The following is a 9,317-nucleotide window of genomic DNA, read 5'->3' on the forward strand; positions in this document are numbered from 1 at the left end:
TGTTAAGGGAACAGAAGGCAAGCCGAGGACAAAGCAGAAGCTGACACCCTGGGGCTCCTGGGTGGCTCAGCCATCAAGCATCTGCCTTTGGCTCAGATCATGATCCCAGGGTCCTGGGATTGAGTCCCGCATCAGGCTCCCTGCTCGGCCCTGCTTCTTCCTCTCCCACTCCCCTTGCTTGTGTTCCCTCTCTTGCTGTATCTCTCTGTCAAATAAATAAAACCTTTAACAAAAAAAAAAAACCAAAAAAAAGAAGCAGCTGACACCCCATAACCCCCCCCTCCATGGGATCTATGTGACATTCCTCAGGCACTCCTGGCTGCCCTAAAGCTAAGGAAAGGGAAAACAAACATTTAACTTATAGAGCTCACAATCCTGCAGGACCTGAGTCTCCCTCAGTTTACAAATGTCTTCACGATCTGCAAAAACAAAGCATTTCTATCAATAACCTAGCTTCCAGAAGGAAATGTAGATACGATTAAATGTCCTTATAACCTGCAGCCCATTGACAGATACTTGAACTGGGCAGAGTATAACGTTCCCCCAGGAAGTTCCCAACTATCTTCATGTTACTGTCTTGTTAGAGGGAAATACAACCTCAACTTGACAATGGCAAGGCCTCGGGTATACTTTCTTTAACATAAGAAAATCCTTTCAAAACCTCCCTTTTCCTTGGGGCGCCTGGGTGGCGCAGTCATTAAGCATCTGCCTTCGGCTCAGGGCGTGATCCCGGTGTTTTGGGATCGAGCCCCACATCAGGCTCCTCTGCTATGAGCCTGCTTCTTCCTCTCCCACTCCCCCTGCTTGTGTTCCCTCTCGTGCTATCTAAACAAAAACTCCCTTTTCCTTTTCTGTTTTTTCTCTCCCTTTTCCTCCCTGTTTTTCCCTCTAGCAAAGCATTAACATTAAGACAGCGGGGAGTTTCCAGGAGGGGAGAATATTATACCCTGCCTGCCTCAAGTATTTGCCAACAGGCTGCAGGCTGTAAGGACATTTACTTTCATCTACATTTCCTTCTGCCTTTGTTTCCCACGTCAGTTGTACATCTTACTTTCCTTCATTTATTTAAACAGGAGAGACAGGCAGGGGTGCCTGGGTGGCTCAGTGAGTGAAGCGTCTGCCTTCGGCTCAGGTCATGATCTCTGGGTCCTGGAATCAAGTTCCCCATCGGGCTCCCTGCTCAGTGGGGAGCCTGCTTCTCCCTCCGCCCCTCCCCATTGTTCATGCTCTCTCTCAAATAAATAATAAAATAAATGAACAAATAAACAGATAGGACCCCCAGTCTCATGGTTCAACATTCAGTAAGTACACACGACCACGTCAGCAGAACACACGCATACCCTCGGACCCCGCACTGCCACTTCTGCCTACATACTCGACGGAAATACACGGGTATGTCCACGACCTTGACAAGAATGTTCCTAGCAGCACTATCTGTCATTGCCAAACACTGGAAGTGACCCAAATGCCTGTCAGCAGCAGAATGAATAAGTAAGTACACTCATCGTTTCCTGCACAGCCACCTCGGGCGCTGAGTCTGCCCTTCTCAGTGCTCACAGCAGGCAGGAGCGTCTGGAAGACTCCGATCCTTCCCCCCACCCCCCGCCCCGCTGTAAGTACATATAATATAAACAGTCGGTATTTGGGGGTGTCTACGAGCACAGAGGGGTTGAAGCACTGTCCATGTGTCAACTGAGCTCATCCTCACAGCAACACTCTGAGTCAGTGCTTTAATTATCCCCATTGTACAGATGGGGAAACCGAGGCACAGGACATCTAAATAAGACTCCAAGGCATGCTTGCTAGTGCAGACGAGGATTTGAACCCAAGCAGTCTGGCTCTATGATAGGAGTAAGAGACATGGAAAGTCACAAGTGGACATAGCCTGGGAGCAGCAAGCTTGTCCCCCTCACAGCTGGGACATGTGGAACACTCGGGTTCCAAACTGCAAGGGGCCAGCGGCCTCAAGAGCCTGTCTGGAAGCACTTCCTAATCCTTGGGTTGGCCCGACAAAGGGGCAGCCTTCCCAGGAGGTTGATGGGCATAGGCTGAGGGTGTCCCTTCCAGCTCCAAGCTGGGTGGCAGGACACTTATTCCTCATCTTATGGTCAGTGCTGGGGAAGCCCTTAGGGGACACAGTGGAGGGCACGGCGGTGCAGGTGGGGGAGTCAGGAGCAACTTCGACATTGCAAAAGCCCAACACTTGAACCAGGACCTTAGCTGTGGGCCAGAGTATCATCCCTGAGTGGCCAGGATGTACTGGTTGTCTCCCTGTGTTCCCAGACCAAGGACCAGAGAAACTGAGTTCTGATTGGTAAAACACAGGGAAATTAATGAACACTCCAAATGCATCATGAGGAACAATAACATCTTCCAAAGGTGGTAGTCGGGGTTTGGGTTTGCTGGATCGGCTGCAAAAGCTTCGCTGTTATAACAGGCATGAGCCTCTCAAAGGCTGTGAGCCCTGAGGACGGGGAGGCCACTCCAGGAGACCAGGAACCAGGAGCCACCCACACCCAGGGTTACTGTAAGAATGACAGCTCCGGTCTGCGTGCTGCACAGACAGGCCCCCGCGCCAGGACAGCTGTCTCTAATCTGCTGCTGACAGCCCAGCTCGCCTCCCTTTGCCCCCGGAGGTTCTAGAACTATCTGGGTCCAATTATTTTTACAAGCAGCAGAAGTCCTGGGAAACTGGCTTGTGCAAACCACTAAGTTTCTCTTACTTGTAAACTGGAGATAATCGCCGTTCTGGCTGTGACAATTAAGTGGCCTTCTCTTGTCACATGCAAGAACCAGGCAGGGATACAGGTCTGTGAGGCCTGAAGCTTACATAAGAACTAGGAGGAAATGTGTTGAAATGAACTCAGAAGATCTTGGGCGGGGGGATGCCTGGCTGACTCAGTCGTGGAGCATGAAACTCTTGATCTTGGGGTTGTGGGTTCGAGCCCCACATTGTCTACACCCCACGATGGGTGTAGAGATGACTCCAAAAAAAAAAAAAAAACAAAAAACAAAAAGAGATCTTGGGACGCACAAAACCCTCGCCTGTACCTTTATTTACAAATACGTCATTGAGCTAAAGACAACAATTAAGAAAAACCTAGACTGATGTACATTTGGCAGATCTAAATGAACTAATCTAGGTTAAAAACCCCTGGTGGGGGGGCACCTGGTGGGCTCAGTCAGAAGAGCATGTGACTCTTGATCTCAGGGTTGTGAGTTTGAGCCCCACGTTGGGTGTAGAGATGACTTTAAAAAAATAAAATAATATCTTTAAAAACAAAAAAACAGGTAATGCGGTGACTAATTACAATTAAATAATGTCAAGGCATTCACTCATCAACCAGCAAACATGGATGCTGTCAAAGCTTCCGGCCGGCCTCCTGCAGACAACCACACCCAAATGAGAAAGGCCAACACAAGAGCTTCTCTGCTGAGCCACCCTCTCCTGCTCCGTTCCCTTCCACCACACGAGCCCTGTGCACTCTGGGCCTGAGGGTTCCCTTCGAAGAAGCCCTGCATGGGAGATCCCCGGGGTCCTCTCTCAAAAGGCCCTCTGCCTCTCCTGCCCAGGAGCAGAAGCCAAGAACTGTGAGCTGATGGGAGCTCCAGAGATTGCCTTGTCCTTCCCCATGGAAGGCCTGGCCGTGTGCCTTGCTTTCACCGACAGAATGAGGTGCAGGTAAGAAAGCGTTGGTTTCAAGCCTGGGTCTCGTCTGAGGGTCCTTGCACGTTTCCACTTGTCCTTTTGCACCCGCAGAAGGACGAGCCCAGGCTAGCCTACTGGAAGGCGGCAGACGCTTGCAGAGAAACCAAAGTCTCCCAGCCACCCGGGGCCAACACTGAGCTGGATCGGTGCATAGCTGACCCCCAGACCTAGGAGCAAACACAGCCAAGCCCGGGAGAGCCAGCCGGCCAGCCCTGCTCAAACCGCCCACCGGCAAAATCATCAGCTCAAATAAAAGCCACTGCGCGTGGGGGCGGCTTGTTACACAGCCCTTCTGTGGCGGAAGTGCCTGCCACGGGAAACCTGCAGACCCCTGGGCAAATCCAAGCCCGGCTGCTTGGATGCGAAGCCCATCCCCCGCATTTGTCAGCGGAGTTGACTTCAGATTCATCTGTAAAACGGGATGGTGGTGACTCGAACCCAACAGAACTGTCTCACCATTCAGGAGCCGAATGTTTATGGCGTTCCTACGGCTCCATGTGAGGAGCAGGAGACAACGCCCTCACGGAACCGACATGCAGGTGGGGCAGATGCTTCAAAACCGAGGAGATCTCGGACAGAATGTCAGGTGGAAAGAACAGCAGGGGAGAACAGCCCAGCAGAGTGAAGGGATGGAGGATGGGGGGTGAGGGAGAAGAGAGGATGCTTTTGATCAGGTGGTCAGAGAAGTCCACTGGGAGGAGGTGACCAGCAGATGCAGGAAGAAGAGGGAGAGGGAGCTTGGCACAGCTGCAGAGGGCACAGCCAGCGCAAAGGCCCGGACGCAGGCATGCAGTCGGTGTGCATGAAGAATGGAGGGAAGGAGGCAGGGAGGAGGGTGGCAGGAGGTGGCGTCCGAGCAGCGGGCAGAGATGGGATCACAAGAAACAAGGAGCACACGTGTTATTGTCGTGACAATTAAATGCACTAATATGTGGAAAGAGCTTAGGACAGTGCCCGGGTCATGGTGAGTAGCCAGGAAGTGTCGGCCTTTGCTTTACTGTTGGCACTTTTATCCACAAAATGCAGTGTCCCCTTGTTCGGGGGTCCTAAGAGGAAAATCCCCATGGGATGATTACTGCTTCCTGGAACTAAGGAGAAAGAGGCTCACAGTGGGGGATCTTGACAAGGGAAACTCACTTTTGACTCTACCTGAGTTGGTATTCTTTGAATTCCTACAGCAAGACTGAGTCTGTGTACTACTTATGATATTTAAAAAAAAAATAACACCAAACAACCCAGATGCCCATCACCAGATGCCTTGATAAGCCAGGCATAGTATCTCTATACCGAGGAATATTATACAGTCATGAAAAAGGAACGCAGTACTGATCCGTGCCATGCTGTGGATGAAAACGTGGTGCTAAGTGAAAGAAACCAGACACAAAAGGTCACATGCTGCTCGATCCCATTTTCATGGAATGCCCAGAACAGATGACCCACACACAGATAGAAAGCAGACTGGTGGTTACCAGGCACTGTGGGAGGGAGAAATGGGTAGTCACTGCCTCAAGGATACGAGTGTGCTTTGGGGTGATGAAAATTTTCTGGAACAAGACAGAGATGGTGACTGCACAACACAGTGAATGTATGAAATGCTACTGAATTGTGCACTTTATTTTTCAAGATTTTATTTATTTTACTAGAGAGGGGGAGAACACGAGTGGGGGAGGGGCAGAGGCAGAGGAAGAAGCAGACTCCCCGCTGAACAGGGAGCCTGATGCGGGACTCAACCCCAGGACCCTGAGATCATGACCTGAGCTGAAGGCAGACACTTAACCAACTGAGCCACCCAGGCGCCCCTGAATTACACACTTTAAAATGGCTAGTTTTACACTATGAGAATTTCAGTTCAATTTTGTAAAAATACGAAAATAATTGAAAGTCAAGCCTCCTGGGAAGAACTGCTCCTATCCGTTGTATGCTGCCAAGAAATCTCAAACCCAATTTGTTCCCTAAAACCCTCATTTCGAGTTTCATGGTAATTCCTCCCAGAAACCATTGACAGGGAGAGGAAGGGTGAGCAAGGTGAATTTCAACCCACCTCGGAGAGGCTGGGTACTTCTGGGGCACCTGCCACGTGGCCCGCCCTGCCTGTGCATTTGTGGGTTCTGTCCCGTGGCTGAAATACCACCCCCTCCACTGTCCCCTCAACAAGAGCAGTAACATCTAGGTGGTTAAAAACCGTGTTGCTCCCAGAGCCAGATGGCCCCCTGCCACAAGCTGTGCATTCTCAGGAAAGTGACTTCACCTCTCAAAAGCTCCACTTCCCCATCTGTAAAATGGGTCCAATACTAAGACCTTCCACTTCACAGAATTAGACGTGAGGATGAAATGACATGATGCATGGACGGCACTCCAAACTCAAGAACTCCATACATCTGTTCCACAAATATTCACAGAGCGCCGACTGAATGCCCGTCATGGACCCCGGTACTCGGGACACAGCAGCAATCGAGACAGACACAATCTCTGCCCCCGACGAACTTACAAGTTAGTGGGGAGCGGGAGGTACAGGTGACAGACAGGGCAGAGCTAACTATAAGACACTGTAGCTGCACTGTCAAAACATGGTAGGGAAGTGTAAAAAAAAACAAATGAAGTAGGGAAGGATAAAAGTGTCAAGGGGTGTGTTGTGCAGGGGTGAGGGGTGTCCAACCAGGATGGTCTGGGAAGACTTCATAGAGAAAGCGGTTCATGGAGTTAATGTGTATAAATTACTTATAATTGTCCTTAGTGCACAGCAAACACTGCAGAAATGCGGGTGACACTGGGAATAGCTGTGGGATGGGCATTCCAGGCAGAGAGAACAGCGAGTGCAAAGGTCCTGAGGAGAGAACGGGTCTCTGTTGGCGTGGATCGCTGAGGGGGCTGGCCTGGCTGGAGAGGAACGGGCAGAGGGCAGCGTGCAAGCAGGCGCAAGGCAGACAGGAAGCAGGAGCTGGACCCCGCAAGGCCTGTGGGCCACGGTGAGGCCATGGTGAGGCCATGGGCCTTTCCCCTGAATGAGAAGGGAAGCCACTGCCATGTTTCGAGAGCTCCCTGTTTTTAGTAATGGTCTCATTTCCGTCATTCACCCCCTTTGTGAAAAGATGTCTTTCTCTTTCTCCTTTTCTTCCACGGCTGAGTCCTCCTGGCCCACGGGGCTTACCCCTGCCCACCCTGCCCCCTCCTCCCACATCTGGGGGCATGACTTAAAGAACCTTCGATCACACAGTTCAGTGTAACACACATGACATTTCTAGGAAACGGGAGTCTTTGGGTCTGGGGACTACGTGACTGGGAGTTTACATTTTGTTCTGAATTTTTATAACTGTCAGATTGGAGACGAACCTCTGACACAAATATGTTATCAGACCAGGTATCCCAGTGTAAAAGAATGCCTACAGAGTCAATAACACCACGTGGGGGAATAAAAAGAAAAAGGAAAAGTACGGGCTTGGGAGAAACATGACATTCTAGGAAAAGGTAATTTGAACAACACAGAGAAAGGATTAAGAGCTTGAGTCTGCTCAGGATTCAAGTCAGGACTTTGGAACTCACCAACCACTGGGCCTCTGCTGCTGGGCTCAGCGGGGAGGAGGTGGCCAAGGGCTCTACCTGAGAAGGCACCAAAGGAGTGTCCCGACACGTACATGAACGACTGCATGGTCTATTCCAGAATCAGGTATTTCTGCTATGGGATCCCCATCCTAAAGCCCCAGAACATAAGAAATGACCATAAAAATCAGATGCCTTATTTTTTAACCTAATGCTATAGAGAACGAAGGCTTCTCACTTCACTCCCCTCTGTCTCCAAGTTCACCTGTAACCCCAAGCACCTCGACCTCGTTCCCAGCACCTCACTTCTACCTTGATCGTGCCCTAGCAAGTGTCTTTAGTTTTTCTGTTTTGTTTTTAAAGATTTTATTTATTTTTTAGCGTGTGCGCGAGAGAGCACAAGCGGGCACAAGCGGGGGGTGGGGCAGAGGGAGAAGCAGACTCCCTGCTAAGCAGGGAGCCCTATTTGGGGCTCAATCTCAGGACCCCAGGATCATGACCTGAGCCTAAGGCAGATGTTTAACCGACTGGGCCACGCCAACAAATATCTTTAGTTTTCTTCATTCCTTCCATTAGGGGCTTTCCATGACTCTGGACTCTGAGGATACAACGGTGGACAACACAGACTCAGGCCCTGCCCCAGAACAGTCCTCTCCATAGAAGGTTCTCCATAAAAGCTTTTAAAATGAACAGATACCGTCTCGCTCTCTTTTTGAAAGTCTGTACTGGCAGAAAAAGAAAGTTGACAACCGTGTATGTATGACCCTCCGATTTTGTCTTTGAAATTTGCTGGCTCCCAAGCTCTGAACTGGGTTACAGAACAAAATCCCAAGGCCAAAGTTCTTTCCCAAATGGGCCACAACCTATTTCCCGCAGCATCATCTGTGACTCCCTCCCACGCGAAGCTGCACCCTCTTCCCATTACAAGGCGGGTCCTCTTGCACTTTTGCTACTTGCGGCTTAAAGCCCTGCTCCAACGTCACCTCCTCCAAGGAAACATGCTGACACCCCAGCAGAGTCCACCCATCAGTGTCTCCGCGGCAGGATTTAGCTAAATGCTGTCCCGTCCCCCCACCCCCACCAGCCAGAGAAGCCAGCCAGGAGCGGGCAATGCTCCCTGCAGCCGCCAGAGGGCGCTTTCAAAACACCAATCGGACTTCTTGATTTCAAATCCTCCCCTGTCTCCCAGGTGCTCTTAGAGTAACCAGGTAAGACGCTTGCTGGGTTCAAATCCTGGGCGGGACACTGGTCCTGCAACTCTGAGCTAGTGGCATCACCTGTACAGGCCTCTCCTTCTACACAGTGTCGTCAGGGGATGAAACAGATGGCTTCCTATAAAGCCCCCGGAACAGCGTCACACATGTAGGCCGTTCTCAGTCCACCCTCGCGGCTGCATCGCTAAGCTGCTGCTTCGCAGGAGATCAGCTCTCAGACTGAGTGACTGGGGAGAGTTTAATAAAGAGACTATCACAAGAGCAGAGGCGAGTGATGACACAGCACCCCAGGGCTGGAAAGGAGGACCGATGGACAGCCAGAGGGATGGAAAGATGGGTGGATGTGTTTCAGCAAGTGGAGTAAAAATGATAACCGCAGAATCTAAGTGATAGGTACACAAGTGTCCACTGTAAAATGATTCCAACTTCCCTATACGTTTGAAAATTTTCATTCAAAGTTTGGGAGGGGCCCTGGGGTGACTCAGTCAGTTAAGTGTCTGACTCTTGATCTCTACTCAGGTCCTGATGTCAGGGTCGTGAGTTCAAGCCCTGCATTGGGCTCCAGGCTGGGCGCGAAGCCCACTTAAAAAAAAAAAAAGAATGCTGGGGAGGGTGTTGAGTCAGCAAAGAAATTTGGATGGAATTGGTTAGAGAAGCAAAGAGAAGAAGAATTTCTCTGGGACTTTCCACAGAAACCACAGCCCCCTCCCTCGCCTTCAGGAATAAATTATGCCAACTATCAAGACTCGGCTCCTGAGGAAGCCTGAGAGCAGAAAAATGAAGAGAAGAAAGAAGCAAAGCCGGGGCTCCCACTTCTCAGGACTCCCGTCATCGCATCCTAAGATGTGCTTAACCTC

General features: G+C 50.6%; 1 long non-coding RNA gene across 2 annotated transcripts; it reads left to right on the plus strand.

Annotated features, from left to right (window-relative positions):
• The first annotated feature begins 1,202 nt into the window (after positions 1-1,202).
• LOC121103491 lies at positions 1,203-7,934 on the plus strand. 2 transcript variants are annotated; one of them, XR_005835759.1, is made up of 4 exons: positions 1,203-1,612; positions 3,329-3,682; positions 3,761-4,248; positions 7,823-7,934. It is a non-coding gene; the product is annotated as an uncharacterized LOC121103491 (long non-coding RNA). The 2 variants fall into 2 exon arrangements; XR_005835758.1 differs by lacking the exon at positions 1,203-1,612 and having other exon boundaries at positions 3,260-3,682.
• Positions 7,935-9,317: the final 1,383 nt, after the last annotated feature.

Source organism: Ursus maritimus, unplaced genomic scaffold, assembly GCF_017311325.1.
Source record: "Ursus maritimus isolate PB19 unplaced genomic scaffold, ASM1731132v1 scaffold_19, whole genome shotgun sequence".
Classification (NCBI taxonomy): domain Eukaryota; kingdom Metazoa; phylum Chordata; class Mammalia; order Carnivora; family Ursidae; genus Ursus; species Ursus maritimus.